This window comes from Toxotes jaculatrix, chromosome 22, assembly GCF_017976425.1.
Source record: "Toxotes jaculatrix isolate fToxJac2 chromosome 22, fToxJac2.pri, whole genome shotgun sequence".
In the NCBI taxonomy this organism is placed as follows: Eukaryota; Metazoa; Chordata; class Actinopteri; family Toxotidae; genus Toxotes; species Toxotes jaculatrix.
The window spans coordinates 12424214-12440962 of record NC_054415.1 but is presented as its reverse complement, the minus strand read 5'-3'; the positions used below and the strand labels follow the sequence as shown (position 1 = coordinate 12440962).

The 16749-nt window shown below is 41.7% G+C and overlaps 1 protein-coding gene across 8 annotated transcripts in view; it reads left to right on the top strand.

The window, feature by feature from the left end:
• Positions 1-284: 284 nt before the first annotated feature.
• The window catches only part of sox5 (SRY-box transcription factor 5), a 208223-nt gene continuing 191758 nt past the window's right edge, over positions 285-16749 (top strand). For all 8 annotated transcript variants that reach the window (XM_041030245.1, XM_041030249.1, XM_041030242.1 and 5 more), the window contains exons 1-2: positions 285-460; positions 5530-5743. The gene's annotated coding sequence lies outside the window, so the exon portion shown is untranslated. The remainder of the gene's footprint in view (positions 461-5529; positions 5744-16749) is intronic.

The following is a 16749-nucleotide window of genomic DNA, read 5'->3' as shown; positions in this document are numbered from 1 at the left end:
TTTGGCTTTTACTTGAAAAAAAGGTTAGAAATTGTATTAACATAGGATTAAGGAAATGTGTAAAACAAGGAGCTTGATAATAACAATGGGAGTTCCACTGTGTCACTGCTGCCTCGGGTCTGCTTGCAGACACACACAGAGGTGGTTTTGGAACAGGAAGCGCCGCCTTGACCCTTTCTTCCTCCATTGCGCCTTGTTTATGTTCCAACGACTTCCTGCATTTCTCTGTCATTTCTCAGGCTTGGAATAGCACGGCCGGCGGATGGATACATCGTGATATATTTGTCTAGCGGAGTGTATACGTGTAGAAGTAGCAATGTAAGCTGAAGGGAGAGCTGCTTCCCAATAACTGGAGATTGCTGTGGTGTAATTGTAATGTTGGTTTCCAGTCACTAGAGGGTGGTTAAGCCTGAGCTATGTGAGCAGGATTCATCTGTGGAGATACAGTACATGACAGAAGGTAAGATTATTGACACGTCTCGCAAAATGATCTCTCCTCTGTCTGAAATATATTTAGCTTTCAAGCTAAATGTTGTCTGAAGTTTGGAAATGCAGCATTTAATGTCTATCAGGACACATTTCAGATCTTGTTACTTAAATTAGAACCTTTACCACCAAATTTTATTACCAGTCATATTTTTTTTTGCAATTTTCTCTATCATACTTGTCAAGCTCTCCTGTTGCATCATTAAAATAGTAGACAATATTAATCAACCCACAGCGTGAATGTAATTTGTATGTGTGTATCTGTATATGTGTATATTTCCTGCCTTCCTGTGACAGCAGCAGGAATGAAGCACAGGCCAAATATCTTTTCCATCTCAACAAGTTAATAGACATCCTGTAGCTGCAGGGACACTGCAGTTTCCCTGCAGCTACTTGAAATGACATAAATCCACTTGATCCCTGAGAAGTTCAAGCATATTTCTGTTGAAATTGGTGAAGAAGATTTAGTGGTGTTTTTCTTTTTGTTTCAAGATACTGACACTCAAAGCAATTTGCAAAACAAGTGCGACTTCACTGGAGAAAAACATTCTAATCTTGAAGGAGAAATTATGAGACTAATGTTTCCGCAGTGAATTGACTGAGTTGGTTTGCTGCAGCTATTAGCCAACAGAGGAGTGATTCGTGCATATGAAGGTTTGATCATGGGTGCCATGATCATGGTGCTAATTTTAGGAGGGGGAGGGGTCCGCTGTTCCAGGAGGGTGAGGGGATCACCCTACCTTGTCACCCCAGCAGGGTGTCATTTGGCTGGGCTCTTAAGCTTCAGGCCCCCAGGGGTCTGGCACAGGCTGCCAGATCTTGGGAAGGTAGCTGTATTACAAGCTACTCAAAGAAGTTAGGGGCAAAGAGTAATACATAGTGTTCAGTGTGTGTGTGTCTGCTCCTTCTACTCTTAATAATATCAAAGACTGGCTGCCAAGCTGTTTCGGTCCATATATTTACCACAGAAAATGATGAATTGACCCATAACATTGAATTCTGCAACATTTTTGCTCAATGATGGGTATATGATTAGTGGTTACGTGTAATGCAATTTTTCTGTAATGGATGAATTACATCAAACACATTATTGCTGTCTGAAATTTTGAATGGATGATAAGAATTATATGGCATCATAAAATCTTTGCTATCTTCAAAGGAATCTGTGGAATTGGCTGAGAGGTTAGAGACAGCTTTGTGTGCCAAGAAAACAGAGGAAATTGACAATGAGACCCTTCTCAGATGGAGCATTACAAGTTATGTTCCTATCATAGCCCTGACTTCCTGATTCCCATCCCTCCCACACACACACACACACAAACCCCCAACAACATCCATGAAACTATACAGAGAGGGGAGCGACAGAGAGAGGGCTGGACATTATGTTGATTTGGAGCAGCTTTAAACAAATTAGAGCATTTCTGATGCCCAGTTTTGAAGTTAAAAGACCAGCACTGGTTTTGGAGACATTCCCAAACAATCCCAAAAATGGAAACTCCTATAACTCAATTGCTTTGTGAAAAAACAGATTAGTATGTCAAATTAGCATGAAAACATGTAGGTCTTTGTTGTACAATTAGACAGAGAGGCAGTGTTGGAATCAGGGTTTTAAATATACGGAGGTCATGAGTTCATGTCCCTCAGAGAAACCCCACCCTCCACTGCAATAAAGTCTGGAAATGACGGAGACATGAAATAAAATATATGATGGATAAAATATGTCAGTTTCCAAGTAGAGAAATAGACTAAATGAAACATTTTCATACTGTGACTGCAATCTCAAAAGTCCTGAAATCTCCACTGAGTAAAATTTGTGAATGCACTTCAAACACCAGACCTGGACACGAGGAGGGAAATGGAATAACGGCATAAAATTAAGAGAAAAACAACCCATTTGAGCCCTTGGTAGACCCACTGGTGTATTTTATCATTCTACCATTTCACCACACTCCTCCTCCCAGAGCACCTGTGCTCCTGTTTTAAATCTGCACATACTCCAGATTCTAGTGGCTAAATGAAACTGAATTGAATTGAGCTGAGTAAAATTTTGGGGTGGAACATTTTTCAGCTGAGGGCAAGAATCAAACAGGTAGACTTTCAGAAGTTAGGACACATGTACAGGCACAGTCACACACATGCAGAAAAACAGAGAGAGAGAGAGAGAGAGAGAGAGAGAGAGAGAGAGAGAGAGACAGGTAGATAGATAGATAGATAGATAGATAGATAGATAGATAGATAGATAGATAGATAGATAGAGAGAGAGAGAGAGAGACAGGGAGAGCCTGTTCCCTGAGCTACCTAGCTGCTAAACACTGAAGAGAGGAGGGTGAATTTGGATTGACATCCCAGTTATTGCTCTTGACATTTGTGCATCGTCCAGGCGCATATGTGCAGTAAAAGCCGCACCTAGGGGAGGTTGTGTGTGTGTCTCTGTGTGTGTGCGCATGTGTGTGTGTGTGCTGATGAGCTGAGCGCAGCTGAGGACAGTCAGTGAATGAATAATAAAGTGTGTCAAACTTGACCTATGCGGTCACTCTATTTAGATGTTCCCTTGTTTGACCGCTGCACACACACAGACACACACACACACATCCAAAGACAAGGCCTCTTGTGTGAGCTAACTTCAGAATGAGGATAAGCCAATGAGTGCCTTTGTTTTCTCCAGCTTTAACATACAGTAACTGTTGAACTGTGAAAGTGAATTGGACAGGGATCAACCATATAATATAGTTTTGACAGCCTTTGAAGCGCATCCGCTCTGCCCCCTCGCTTTTACTGATTGCCCCTGAGCCCTTTTTCTCCTCTGCACAGGCATACTGTGGCATTTACAAGGTACAGTGGGCAGCAAAACACACATTAGAAACAAGTAAGCATACACGGACAGAGGGAGAGAGGTACAGTGAGTGACGCACAGGGTGAATCACTTTCTGTGGCTGAGCGAAACAGTGATGTAGTAGTAAATAAAAAGCTCAGTGAACGATGATATGTAGCTGGTGAGCATCACAAGACAAACACCAATGCACACAAAATAATCAACAAGCACCCTATTTATAGCAATGAAGATGTATTTTATTCCTATTGACTCTTTATTATCTATTTTATATCTCTACAAATGATTCGGCTGAGCACTCACAAATTTTCTTTTGGTATTTTTCTTTTTATGAAAATAATAGCAAAAGGCTAGAGACACAGGAACATCCCTGCATGTAAGTACACTGTTGCTACATTGATTTAATAAAATACAAGAATAAAATTTGTGAGTGGATCTTTGCTGCTGGCTGTTAGCACACTTAAAATCAAACTTAATATAAGGGCAATGTGAACTCGAACTGGTTCAGCATGGTTGAAATCTGCTGATCAAAGCCCTCAGCACATTGCTCACATCATTTTCCCATCAGCTCATCATACTAGTTCTCTGTTTGGACCAATTCTCACCTGTAAGAAGTACAGGCACATTAGATTTCTTATTACTCAGAGTGACCTTTCTAATAACTCTAGGTAGTTGTGTTGTAGTTATTGTAAGAGTTGGACCAAATAGGCCAATTTCCTACAAAACAAGCTGCAAAATGAAACAAAAATGACAACAGTCAGAGCTACTGTCATTCCTTTTGATTCTGATTGGTTACTCCGCTGTAAGCCAAACACCAGACTCAAGTCACCTGTCTCAACTTCTACCTGAAGACGTTTATATTTTTAATTTTTCAATTTTTAATTTCATTTGATTTATTCATTCATTTTTTTTTTTAACAGATGGAGGTTGATTCGTAACCGGTTTCCGCTTAGGTAGGCCTCCGATTGGTTTATGTGAAGTTCCGGCGTTAGATCAGCCAATGAGTGAGCTAGAAGAGGGCTGTATCGACCAATGGAAAAGGCGGATGCGGGCTTTTTAAAAATTTCATACGACGAGTAAACAAATCCTACCTTACAGGAAGAGAGAGCACGGCTAACGTTACTAACTTTTTACAGCCATGTCTAGAAAACGGTGAGTTTTACATTCTCAGTAGATAAAGTTTTCATTAAAAGTAAGTTTTAATGTGCTGGTAGAAAACGGCCGTCTTTGCAGTCCAAACATTCACTCTGCTTGTAGCTAAGCTTTTGCCTCCACCAACTGACTCCACAAACATTTCGTAATTGCAGGTCTTGAAAAGTTTTAAAAAGACATTACTTCTCTTCTTACTTCTCTGCAAAAACCTTTCATTGAAATAAGTCCTGAAGACCTGTAGGTTTGGTTCATTATGACCAAGTGGGCATTTTAAGACAAAGCATTATCGTGATATAGGCACAAAAAGACGGGTGATAATTCTGCGTGGCTTTACCACAACACCTGTCAATGCGCAGTGAAAGGTGTTGTGGCTTTACCACAACACCTTTCACTGTGCATTTGATTGTTAACGCGCTAATGCGGTTGTAAGGTAATCATGATGTAACAGGAGCAATAGCTGGCTAGTTTGTTAACCTGCTAGTCAGTCAGAGGAGTCACTGTTGCCAGCAGAAGCTTGGCTTCCTCCAGCAGCTATGGTTACATGGACAATAAAGCTTTGTGTGGAGTTGACATAACATAACAACCCCTGATACTGACACATTTAAAGTTATTCCTCTTGACAGTCTACAGCTGCATCTTGCTTCGGGGCACAGTTCACCCACTATGCTTTCAATCCTGTTTGCAAAATGAGCTCTGACCAATAAGGCTATCCAACTGTATTCTAATAGTCACAGAGCCCGTGGGACCACTTTGGACTGTAATTGTTAAATCTTGGGATGCTAATGAATTCTCATCATTATGATTCATTGTAAAGAATTATTTAGCTTCATGCTGTTGCTGTGTGTGTGGTTGAAGTTGACAAATGTTTTTGAGGAGACCTCGGCTGGCCTGCTGTACTATAGGTAGCTGTTTGGCTCAGTGGCAGTGCCTGCGCTGGAGAGGAAACAAACTGACGTCTCCTCCCCATGGTACCTCAGCCTTGTGTAATTTGCCCAAACCTTGGTGTGCTTGTGTCTCTCTGTGTGTGTGTGTGCATGCATGCATGTGTATGTAATGTGAAGTGAAGTGAAGAGAGAGAGCGGGAAAGAGGTGGAGTGGCGAGAGAGACAGAGACAGAGAAGTGACACAAATCAATGTGAGCACCCAAACCACCATCACCAGCAGCAGCAGCAGCAGCAGCCTCCCCGACCTCCATCACCTCTCTGCCTTTCCCTGGGAGAGACGGACAGAGACAGAGTCACAGGAAAGACAGTCTCCTCAGCAACGCAGCATCCGGTAAGTCGTTACAGAGCTAGAAATGCCTCCCACTGTATACAACTTGTGGAAGCGATGTCAACATGGGTGCGTTGGCAGTGTGACTCTGCTCTCTAAGGCGCACGGTGCACAGAGCAGGGCAGACAGTCGTGGCTGAGCGCCTTTTTCTGCTATTCCCGTACACCAGCTCCTTTCCACTGCTTCTGTCACCGCTGCCGCTGCCGTGGCAAAAGAAAAAAAATAACCCTCGGAACAGGACAGCGAGAGAGCTGCCGCCGCCGGTCCTCCTCCATTCATATGTTGTAAAGCCTGCTGGGGATTAGGGATTGGATTGAGGGAGGCTTTTTTGCGCCAATCACCACCCTGCCTCTCGGAAAGCATAGAGGAGAGAGAGAGAGTGAGATAGAGAGGTAGTAGAGAATTAGTTCTCTGCGAGGCGTTGCGTGAATGTTGCTTTAATATTCACACAGAGATTTTGAGACTTTGCCTGTGGTATTGATTAGTGTTGCTACATTCATTTTAATATTCTTTTTAAAGAATTATGATTGTGGTTTTGCAGATTTCAGATCATTAAACAGCTTTAAAGTTACTGACTGTCATGTATACTGTACATTCCTGTCTACCTGAGTGACAAGTGTTGAATATTTTCCACGTTCTAAAAAGTTTTTAGATTTCTTTCTTTCCATTCTTTTAAGCTCTGAAAATCCTAACATTTAGCCTTAAAATCTGCTTATTATTGTACTAACACTACAGCTGTTGTTATAGTAGAATGTAATCTACCTGAAGTTCAGTATTTATCTACAGTGAGGTGGTGCAGTCAGTGTAGGTAAATAAATAAATGGTGTACATTCCAGTGGCAAAGCTGAAAGAACAGAAGTCCAATTGGTCGACAAATACTTTTTTTCTCCACTGATTTCTAGCTGTCTTTTTCACATACCACAAAAGAAGAAGACTGCTTAGAATCAACCGCAGAGAGGGAATTTTTCATCTGTGTTCATACAGTACATGACCTTTATAATGAGCCACTACTCCATTTCACACCTTTTGTGTCTGTCTGTGTCAAACACCTGGTGTGTCTATGTGTCAAACACCTTTCTAACAAGCCTTACATGCCCCGATGTCCTGCCAGCTAAAGCCTAGCCTTTATGGCTTAAGCACCGTGTGTGTGTGCTCGCGCGCGCACGCTTGTGTGGATTTGACCACAGGAACTTCCTTGAGCTGTGTGCCTTTTTCATTAAGACTTTAGAGACTAACTTTGCTCTCCTCATTCATTGACGATTTTGGAAAAAAATTGGAAGAGCTCGCTGCAGTAAAAATCAAAGCTGTTAAAGTCTGAATTGACTTCAGCCCTGTTTGGTTCGGGAGCTCTGCTCCTGTGTGAGTGCGATCTACTTTTTTCGCTGCTAAAACAAACTGCTGAACCATTTCTGCTATTGAGCAGCATTGCCTCGTCCCATTAGCACGGGCTGATCTGACCTATAGAACGTCACTGAGGTAAAATCATTTTTCTCCATTAGAGAGATTTAACTTTAATTTATGCGTGACAAATGGGAAAGATTAAGTAGCTTTACTTTGAGTTCTGACATACTGCACTTCTGTCTATGCATTTTATTATTAGATCTGTTCTTCTCTGTTTTATACTATATTCAGAGTTTCCTACACCCACTGCGCTCATTTTATTTGAAGAGCCAATTGCAGTCAATGCTGAGTCATACTGTATCAAGACTGAATTGTGTGTACTATTTATAGTCATACAGTATCAGTTGCTGCTGCCTCCCATTTGTTATTGTGGCCGGGCGAGCTTGGCAGCGGTGGATATTGTTATCAGGCCGTAGCATCAGGGATTGGTTTCCGCTCCGTTTTCGACAGTGATGAAAACACAAACATGTACTGTACACAGAAATGCACAAACGCAACAGGGTTTGTTTGTTACATGAATGCGTGTACGCGAGTGTGGAGTGTATGCATGTCCCGGGGCCCACCGAGCGAGACGCATTGTTAGATGCAGGTAAGAGTCAGACAGAGAGAGACATCTGTCAGTCTCTGAATGGTATTTTCCCAATGCGACTGATGATGCTCTTTCTCTCTCTCTCACTTGCATACACACACACACACAGACACACGTAGACTAAGGAAGGCTCAGGTGAGAAAGCTGAGCATGTTTGAGTGTCAGTGCTTTAACGGGGTGTTGATCTCATACAAGACAGGAAGCAGTAAACAAATCCTCCAACATGTGGCGGCTTGCTGGAGCATACCCCTCTCTTCTTCTCCCTCTATCAAAGACTGTTTGTGTGACTTATGGCATAATGAAATATAACAGCTGAGTGAGACTTGGAAGAGTTGTTAGTGCGCTTGAAGTGGAGTTTTTGGTGAAGGAAATTGTGCAATAAACAGCTATCAAAAAATGTGTTTAATAACTTTATAGGCTTCCAAAATCAGCTGATGGCAGGAATATGTATCTCCTTGCCTGTGTGCATGTGCATCCTTGTGCATGTGCACGTGATAGAAATGAAACCAGCAGCCACTCATCAAAACATTGCTCCATAGCGTTGTAAGTGGATAAAAACCTCCACCGGATACCTTTAACTTTCAGTGCACTGAGTACTGTAAATGGAAACAGCATCCTGTGTTTTAGTGTGGTGACTTTCAAAATATCAGCATTGACACTGAGGTGCAGCCCATTTTGTTTAACCCAGCTCTCAGCTGTTAAGTGATGGTGTAAATTCAGGAGAAGTAACAGGGAAGTTTTACCTGGTTTCACCTCATCACTGTACTTCATAAAAGCACAAGTACCTACTTAAGTGTCCACTTTGTTCATTGAGTCTCCTTGCCTTTAGTCTGTAACCTTATCTTGTTCTCTTCTCTCGCTATCCATCTATCTAATGATCTATCTATCTTTTTTCTCTTTCTCTGCATCTCTCTGTATCTCTGCAGACTTTGGAAGAGGCTAAGGAGTGCGTTGCCAAGATGTATGAGTTATTAGACTAATGAGCTTAAGTGGCTTGTCCTAACATTGTCTTTCTCCAACACATAGTCATACAGAGGCTTAGGAGAACACACAAAGCAAGAATAAAAAATTAGAATGAAACCACAATACCAACACCCCCTCCTCTCCGTTTTCTCCCTCTCTCTATCTTTTTTTTTTTGAGGTCAGGATTAAAATTCATCCTAAGTAACTGTTAACTTCCCCTCCTGTTTTGCAAGAACGAAGTGATCCATTGTTATTAAATCGAGAGATGTGCCTCATGCTTTTATTCCCCGTGGCAGCTTTTAGGAAGTGAGCTGTTACAATATTTGACTTAAAAAAAAAAAAAAAAAAGGCAAATCTCCTTAAAATAGAGACCGAAACTGGGGCAGATGAAGTATAGTGTACGTTGCAGGATGAGAAGTCGCTGGTTGGAGGACGAATGTAGAGTCAGGAGACTTGTGTGTGAAGTGTGACATAACACTGAAGTCTCCATTAGCTTAGAATGAGCTTTGGTCTTTGCTAGATGACACTTGAAGCTTGGAGTTTGTGTGTGTGTGAAGATTTCCCAGTGGTTTCGGAGGTAAATATTAGCGCCCGTGATGCCAGTCAAACACAGACACCAGAAAACCAGTCGGATTTCATCCCATCAGTTTCATCTCTCGGCTGTGGGCTTGGAGCCTCAACTGTAGGTGAATTTAATCTTAAAAATAATCTTAATATAATAATAACCAGGATTCTTAATATACATCAGCCAAGCAAGGTACTGAAAAGGCTTTGTATTTGTCTTTTGTGTCTTTGAAGTAACAACCCAAAATACACCACAGGTGGTATTTCACCAACACATCCTGTTGTGTTGTTTTAATATAAGGCTGTTTTTGGTCTGAACGTTTGCTTAATATTTGGTCAATCTATCAGTCTTTCATTATAGTGTGTCCTTTAGCTCTAGGTTGGCTCTAGCCAAGTGAAGTGCTGCTTAATGATCCCAGAGGTCTCATTATTCCAATTTTTTTTAGATGAGATTATCTATAGACATCTGTGAGACTGTCTACGTGAACTTGAGGATGTTAAAGGGTCAGTGGAGCGACTTAACATTCCAGTGGAAGTCTTTAAGTCCTTTTTGTTGCTTTTTCAAACCCATGGATAGAACAGAATATTTTTGTATAGACAAAAACACACAACGGAGAACCTTGTAGTCAATGAGAGGGTCAAGCAGCTCCCACCCCTTTAAACAAAACAAAAAAACAAACAAGCAAAATATGATCGCAAAAACAAAAAATAATGAAACAAGAACCGACAAAAAGAAGTACACCCCTTGAGGCCTTCCTAACGAACCAAAGTCCAAGTCGGACAGAGGCCGCCTATTTCCAAACTTTTTTTTTCCCCACGTTTCTTTGTGCATCAAACTCTTCAAAAAAACATAACAAGCTGCTTTCATGGATCAAACGAGACCAGCAGTGCTCATTGTGCCAAAGCAGGATATAAAAAGGAGACAGGGAGACACTGAGAGAGGGAGAGGGAGAGAGAGAAAGAGAGAGAGAGAGAGAAATACCTTATTATTGTTATCAAAGTAAAGCCAGCTCCTCTCCTGCTGCTCTTATGGGACCTCTCTCACTCTCTCTGCTTGTGGACCCAGGGGAATCTAAACATGACCCGCATATACAACCCCCCCCTTCTTCCTGGAACACACACACGTGGGCCTGTCTTGGTGCACGTCGTTTCATTTGTGAAATTAGTCCATTCTCTCTGACCCTGTCTTTTCATCAGGCGCGGTTGTGCATATTTTAGTCCCTTTCCTGCGCTTGTTTTACTAATTGGTGGCTATACTTTGCCCAACACTGATATCCTTTGATCATCTCAGATCATTACGTTTACCTCATTAATTTGCTCAATGTGATTCCCCCCCCCCCCCCCCCCCCCAAAAAAAAAAAATTTAAGGGTCCATGCAAAATTGGATTAATAATAGATCATATGAGCCAAAAGAAAGTGTAATTCCTTAGTGATTTCTTCTCTACTTTTCTGGCTATTTCTCTCTTTTTCTTATTATTGTGTATCGCTGTCCTGTGGCGGGGAGGCTGGTTTTTAAAGGAAGAGGTCAGTATTTAGGAAAATGTGCTGAGATGGGCAGATCAACATTAGTATGCTTAAAGTAGAGAGTTGGAGTTAGGATGTCAGGAAGTGTTTAGCAAAGCTTAGCACTGGAGGCAGGGGGATACAGCTAGCCCAGTTTCAAATACGCCTATGTGTGTCCTTCTCAAACATACATTAAACATTAGAGACAAACACTGTAATCCATCCAAACTGCGTCAGGTCGACAAATCAAATTCCACTTGCACTCACCAGCTGCGATTGTAATGGCTGTCTGTACTTCCTGTATCACTCTGTTTCTTGTATTTCATCCCTTGTTCAGCATCAATATCTCCTCCAAAGATACCTTCCCTGTAACAACAGACTGTTGTCTGCGCTTTGTTGTTGACAGATCGGCTGACTCGGATCACTCTGTCTTTAGGCGCAACTCTGCATTGTGCTGCGTCTCTCTCTCTCGCTGTCACATTGAGCTCTGTGCCCTCCTATTATCATATAGATAAGTGAATGTTTGTGTTGTGGCAAGACGGTGAAAGCGCGGCTCTAATGTAGCGTATTGTGCATGATGTTAAAATTGGCCCCCGTCGCCTCTGCCATTCAAGCAGCCTGCTCCTCAGCCATAGTTGTAAACACAATCACAGGAGATTGTGAGTTTTTTTTTTTTTGTCTTTTCAGTGAGCCAAAGACAGTACATGTTTGTGTCTTTTCTCAGTAACTTGGTTTTGTGATGTGAAACGGGCCATTTTGTGTCTTTCACAACAGCATATGTCTTGAATGTGTTTGTGTGTCTGCCTGACTACCACAAGTAGCACACTCAAGGCTGATGTTATAAGTTGTAGTGTGCATTCAACATCTCTGCATTCATTTGTATAGTTGCACATTCTACATGCACGTGTCATTGCATGCCTACACAACACCTACACTTTGCACACTTTGCCTAGTGTGTGCAAAAGTGTGCGTTTGTATCTATGAGAGAACACTGATAGAGTATGTTTAAGCAAGAGGAGAATGCCCTACAGCTCTTATGGCTCAAATAGCCTTTGGGTGCCACTTGTGTGTGGAGGTGTGTGAGAAAGAGAGAGAGAGACAGGAATACAGGAATAGACCACTTTCAAATCCTCCTTCCTCCCAGCGCTCATACACACACTCCCTAAAGTCCAATATTGACTGTCGCATCATTGAATTACACAGCTCTCACAAGATAAATTCACTGGTTAAACTCTATTGTGTCTCTGCGCTGGGTGAGTTAGCTCCAGTCCAGTCCAGCACGGTTCAGATTTGTCCGCCCAGTCTAATCCAGCTTGGCTCAGTCAACTTCAGTCAGTTTTAGCAGAACAGTTTGAACTCAGCCGGAGGAGCTGCAGGCTGTGATGTGATGACTCAGAGATGGAAGGAGACAATCTGTTCCCTGCTCAGCCCCAGGTGTGTGTCTGTGTGTCTGTGTGTCTGTGTCTCTCTGTGTGTCTATGTGGATTAATGCAAATGCTCCTCAAGGATCTGATGCACTGTGATACTGTCAAAAAATTAAAATGACAATTTATGTATGTTTTTGATGTTTTTGACTTTGCTGAATTTATCCATTGTGATTCAAAATGGGCATGTTCAGTGTCGGTAGAAACGAAATGCTAATGCTTACATGTTGCCAAGGTTAAGTAAAACAATCAATTTTCTCCAACTTAGTTCTGAGGATGTGGGGCCTCCGCACAACATCAGAACAGCTTGTTAAGGAGTTAAGGAAACTTTCTAAAAAACTGTTTTCTGAAAGAAACTGCAGCCTCCTCTGGTCGGGAGACATTTCTTTTCTTCAGTTAAGTGTGCAGCTGTGGGTCCACCTGGGCACCAGGGAGGTCTGATTGACTGTTTACTTCAAGAACAAAACTCTTTAAATTTATAATTTTTAGAACTTTTTTGAAACTTTTTTTATGGTCAACATTTGTTTAATATATTTAACATTTTTCTAATGACCTCCCACAGTGCATTAGTTTTTATTCTCAGTGGCAGAGTCCCATGCAGGACTCAGACTGCCTACCTACACATGAGGGATTCACATGAGATGTATCCATGTAATTCAGCACTAGTGTTTGTAATTATATCTGAACATGGATCAGACTTTAATAAAACATGAGTTTGTTTTACTGCACTGTTAACAGATACACCAGTTGCTCTTCTGTTGTATTTCAGCAGCCCAGAATTCTGGGATATGTAGTATAAACTACACTTGCTTTTGTCACCAGTAACCACGGGCGTCATTAGATCAATCAGATCTAATCTTATGAATTACAACTTTAATTCTACTTGTATAGAGCAGTGGAATACCCTTGAGAACTTTTTTTATTGTAACTTTATTTAGTTGGGGTGTTAAAGACTCCAATTGACAACTGAAATCTGAAAGGTGAGAAATTATGTTACAAAGGTCCGTTTCTCTTTGTGTAGTCTACCATAAACAGAGCAACAGTATACAAGTGTGCTCCACCGCTGCCAGCATACTGAGGGCAGAGGAGTTGCACACTTCATTTAAAAGAGAAAATAATTGGAGCTGGGTGGATTGAAAGGATGCTGAAATGAGAAGTGGTCCTTAAAGTTATGTTTGGCAAGGTGATTTCATGTAAACAATGAAAGATAAGAAATTGACTCGGGGCGCAGGGTTCAATCCACCAGAGCTCTCACTGTTGTCTCCTATTTATGTCTCTCTCTCTCTCTCTTCTCACCCACAGAATTAAAAATTTAAAATAAAATTAAAAGCCGGCTTTCTGCTTTTGAAGAAAAAAGGACTTGAAGACTTAATGTTGACATGATGTTGTCTCCTGTAGAAAGAGAGAATAATGGCACAGTTAGGGGCCATTTAACTCCACCATATGTTCACCATAACAACAGTTTCTTTGAATTTTTATGCTTGTGTGAATTTGTGTGTGTGTCTGTCTGTGTTTTCTTGTTTGTCATTTCCACCTGCCATCTCCCTGCTCTGTCTTTTTTACTGTATGTTGTTAATGGGTATCCCTAATAGTGGGTCACAGTAATACAATGTGTATGTGCTTCCATGTTTACATGTGTGTGTCTGAAGCGGTGCATGCACCAGGCTGAGCACAGCTTCCCTCTGATCCAACACCACCACCACCACCACCTCACACTCACAGACACACACACACACTTCCTCCCTCCTCCAATGCGTTCTTCCACTTTCAACATCCTTCCCTTTCTTATGGAAAAGAGCCAATTAAACTTGTGTCTGTTTGTTTTAAACAAAATGGCTTTTAATTAGCACGATCAAAAAGGCTTCTTTCTGCAGGCCCCAGGAGCCACTTTGTAGTTCCCCCTCCAGATCGCACATGGGTTTGATGCCACCTGATAGGACGCCAAGACAATCAGAACACTTTTATAATGAATACACACACACACACATGCACACACTTTATCACTTTGTCTCCATCTATCGCTTGTACTCTCTTAAAGTCTTTTGGTCTTTTGTTGTATTGTTATCACGACCCTTCCTTTCTGTTGCCCACATCCTCTTAATTCTTCCTGTGTTTCTCCTTTCTTCTCTTTTGTCCTCTCTGTCTCTGATCTGTGTTGTTTTAATGACATAGCCCCAGCATGGCTCACTGCTGGGCATGAACTCGTGTCCTCTCTTTTCCTCTTTGGGTACATTCACTTTCCAAATTGATGCTCAGTTTCTTTTCTTTTCTTCTTCTTTTTTTCATGACATTTTGTATCTATACTAAGATGCAATCCTAAGATGTATTTTTGGAGTATGAAGAACATGTTAACACAATATATGTGTTATGTGTGTATATTTTTTAAAAAGCAGCAATAAGTTGCTGTCTCAAAATACTTTTACACTCAGAATGCTCTAATTATCTTTAAATGCTGTGTAGTTTTTGTGGCACAGCAAAGTTGTGCTTTCAAGATAGTGATGTAGTGTAGTAATGGTTCTGTCATGTGGGTGGGGGCTTTGTATTTGCACAGTGGGGTTTGTATTTGACGAGATTCTAAAATGTTTTAGCTTTGTCACCCTACAAGCCTGGAAAAAGAGATTTCGGAGTGTGAGTGTGTCTGCACCTGTGATTGTATATGCTTTGTTTATTTTGCCAGATGCTCTTACACTCCTGCCCGTGTACTGCACATGCTGTACGTTTGTGTGTGTATCTGTTTGTGTGTGTGTGTGTGTTTTTTTGTCTTTCTCTTTGTCTGTGTGTCAGGTGATATCCGCGGTATTGTTGGTCTGCTGCTGACAGTGGCTGCAGGGAGTAAACATGTGACCCAATCAGCTCACTACTGCTCAACTCACCACGGCTCCTAATTGACGTGTGTGTGTCTGCGCGTATTGTGTGTGTGCCTCAGCTGAAATAGGTTCAACTGACAGCTGTCGGGTTGCTTGACTCAATCACGATCTCCTCTGTCTTGCTTTCTTTCACAGATTCTGACGTGCACACACACTCATGCAGACACTGATATGACACAGATACAGTGGAGTCGTGATGAAGAGACCTTTTGGCTATAACTTTATCTACATTATATAATGGATTAAGAATTAAGACTTTGCTGCAGGTTATAATCACAACTGCTAACTGGCAAATATGTATATATATTATCATAGGTACATTAGTGGCTATCTATGATTGGTGACAGCTCTTGATCCCAGAGAGCAACTTAACTGTGTGTTTCAGACACACACTGGTTGAAGGCGTCACATCTGCCTGTAAACCACAATCAGCAGTGATGTCACGGCGCCTGTAGCAGGGCAATAGCTGTTGGGTTCATGTGTACTTTCATATATTTTACATACATGTAAAAGTATATTTGATGGGAGACAGCAGGGATGGACAACTAACTATAGGTGGAGGGGTCCCTGTCTCTCTCTCTCTGGCACTGCACTAATGAGAATGAATGGGCTGAAAGTAAAACAAAGTGCACCAGATTTCTTCAAGATTGTCTAATTCTTTATACACCAGTAACAGTATTTAGTAATTTGACAACAGCAAAAAAATCATCATTAGCATAACAAAACTTTAACTTAAAAAAATTGTCACATAGGGACTTGAATTTAAAATTTAATTGAAATCAGTGCAGCTCTGTTATTTGACCATATGGAAAAACCAAAAGTCCACAACCTTGAAAAGAACATAAAAGCATGTGACAAAATTTCCGTCTTTGCCAATAAGGAAACAACAGTAAGTACCAAATTTTGCCTGGCACTGTGAGATGACTTCTCTCCAACATTACAGAATGCATCCTTGTGTAGTGGCTCCCAAAGTCAACAGTGAGAAGGGGGAGCTGTGACAGTGCAGTATGAGTTGGCACTCACGGATGATTCCTTAGACAAATCCCTGGGCAGTATCCTAGCTTTAATGGCTGCACAAGCCTGATTTATTATATGAGTTAACCCTGACCCTACTCTGCCTCATAGCATCACCTTCATTACTACACACTCTCTCATACACACACACACACACACACATACACCCCTACACTCACGCACAGGAATTACAACTCCATGCACGTGCCTGATAAATGGACAGAAATAAAGTGCGATAGGGACCAATAACAAGACAATACACATGATATGTAAGCTCAGGTTTGGGATGTAGCCGTGTGCGTGTTTGTGTGTGTGTATTTGTGTGTGTGAGGCATTGTAGCTACACATTCTCTTTACCTACTACAGTTGCAGCCTTATTGTTGATATGAGTAGCACTTAACGTAGATCCCATTTGCTCCCAGCCTTCCCTCTCTTTGCTTTTCCTGCAGCTCTCCGTCTCTCTCCGTCACAGCAAGCGCTTGCTTTTGTGGAAGTGTATGTGTGTGTGTGTGTCTGCGTGTGTTAGCGCACTTAGCATAGAGCCCCCTGGTTTCCCTTCATTTCCATATAATTAGATTGTGTGTGAAAGGCTACTTCCAGTGCATTGATTAAGTGTCAGAGGAGAGGAGAGGAGACAAGCATCTCTGGGCAGAAGAGGGGCAAGAGGGGGCACGACACTACAAC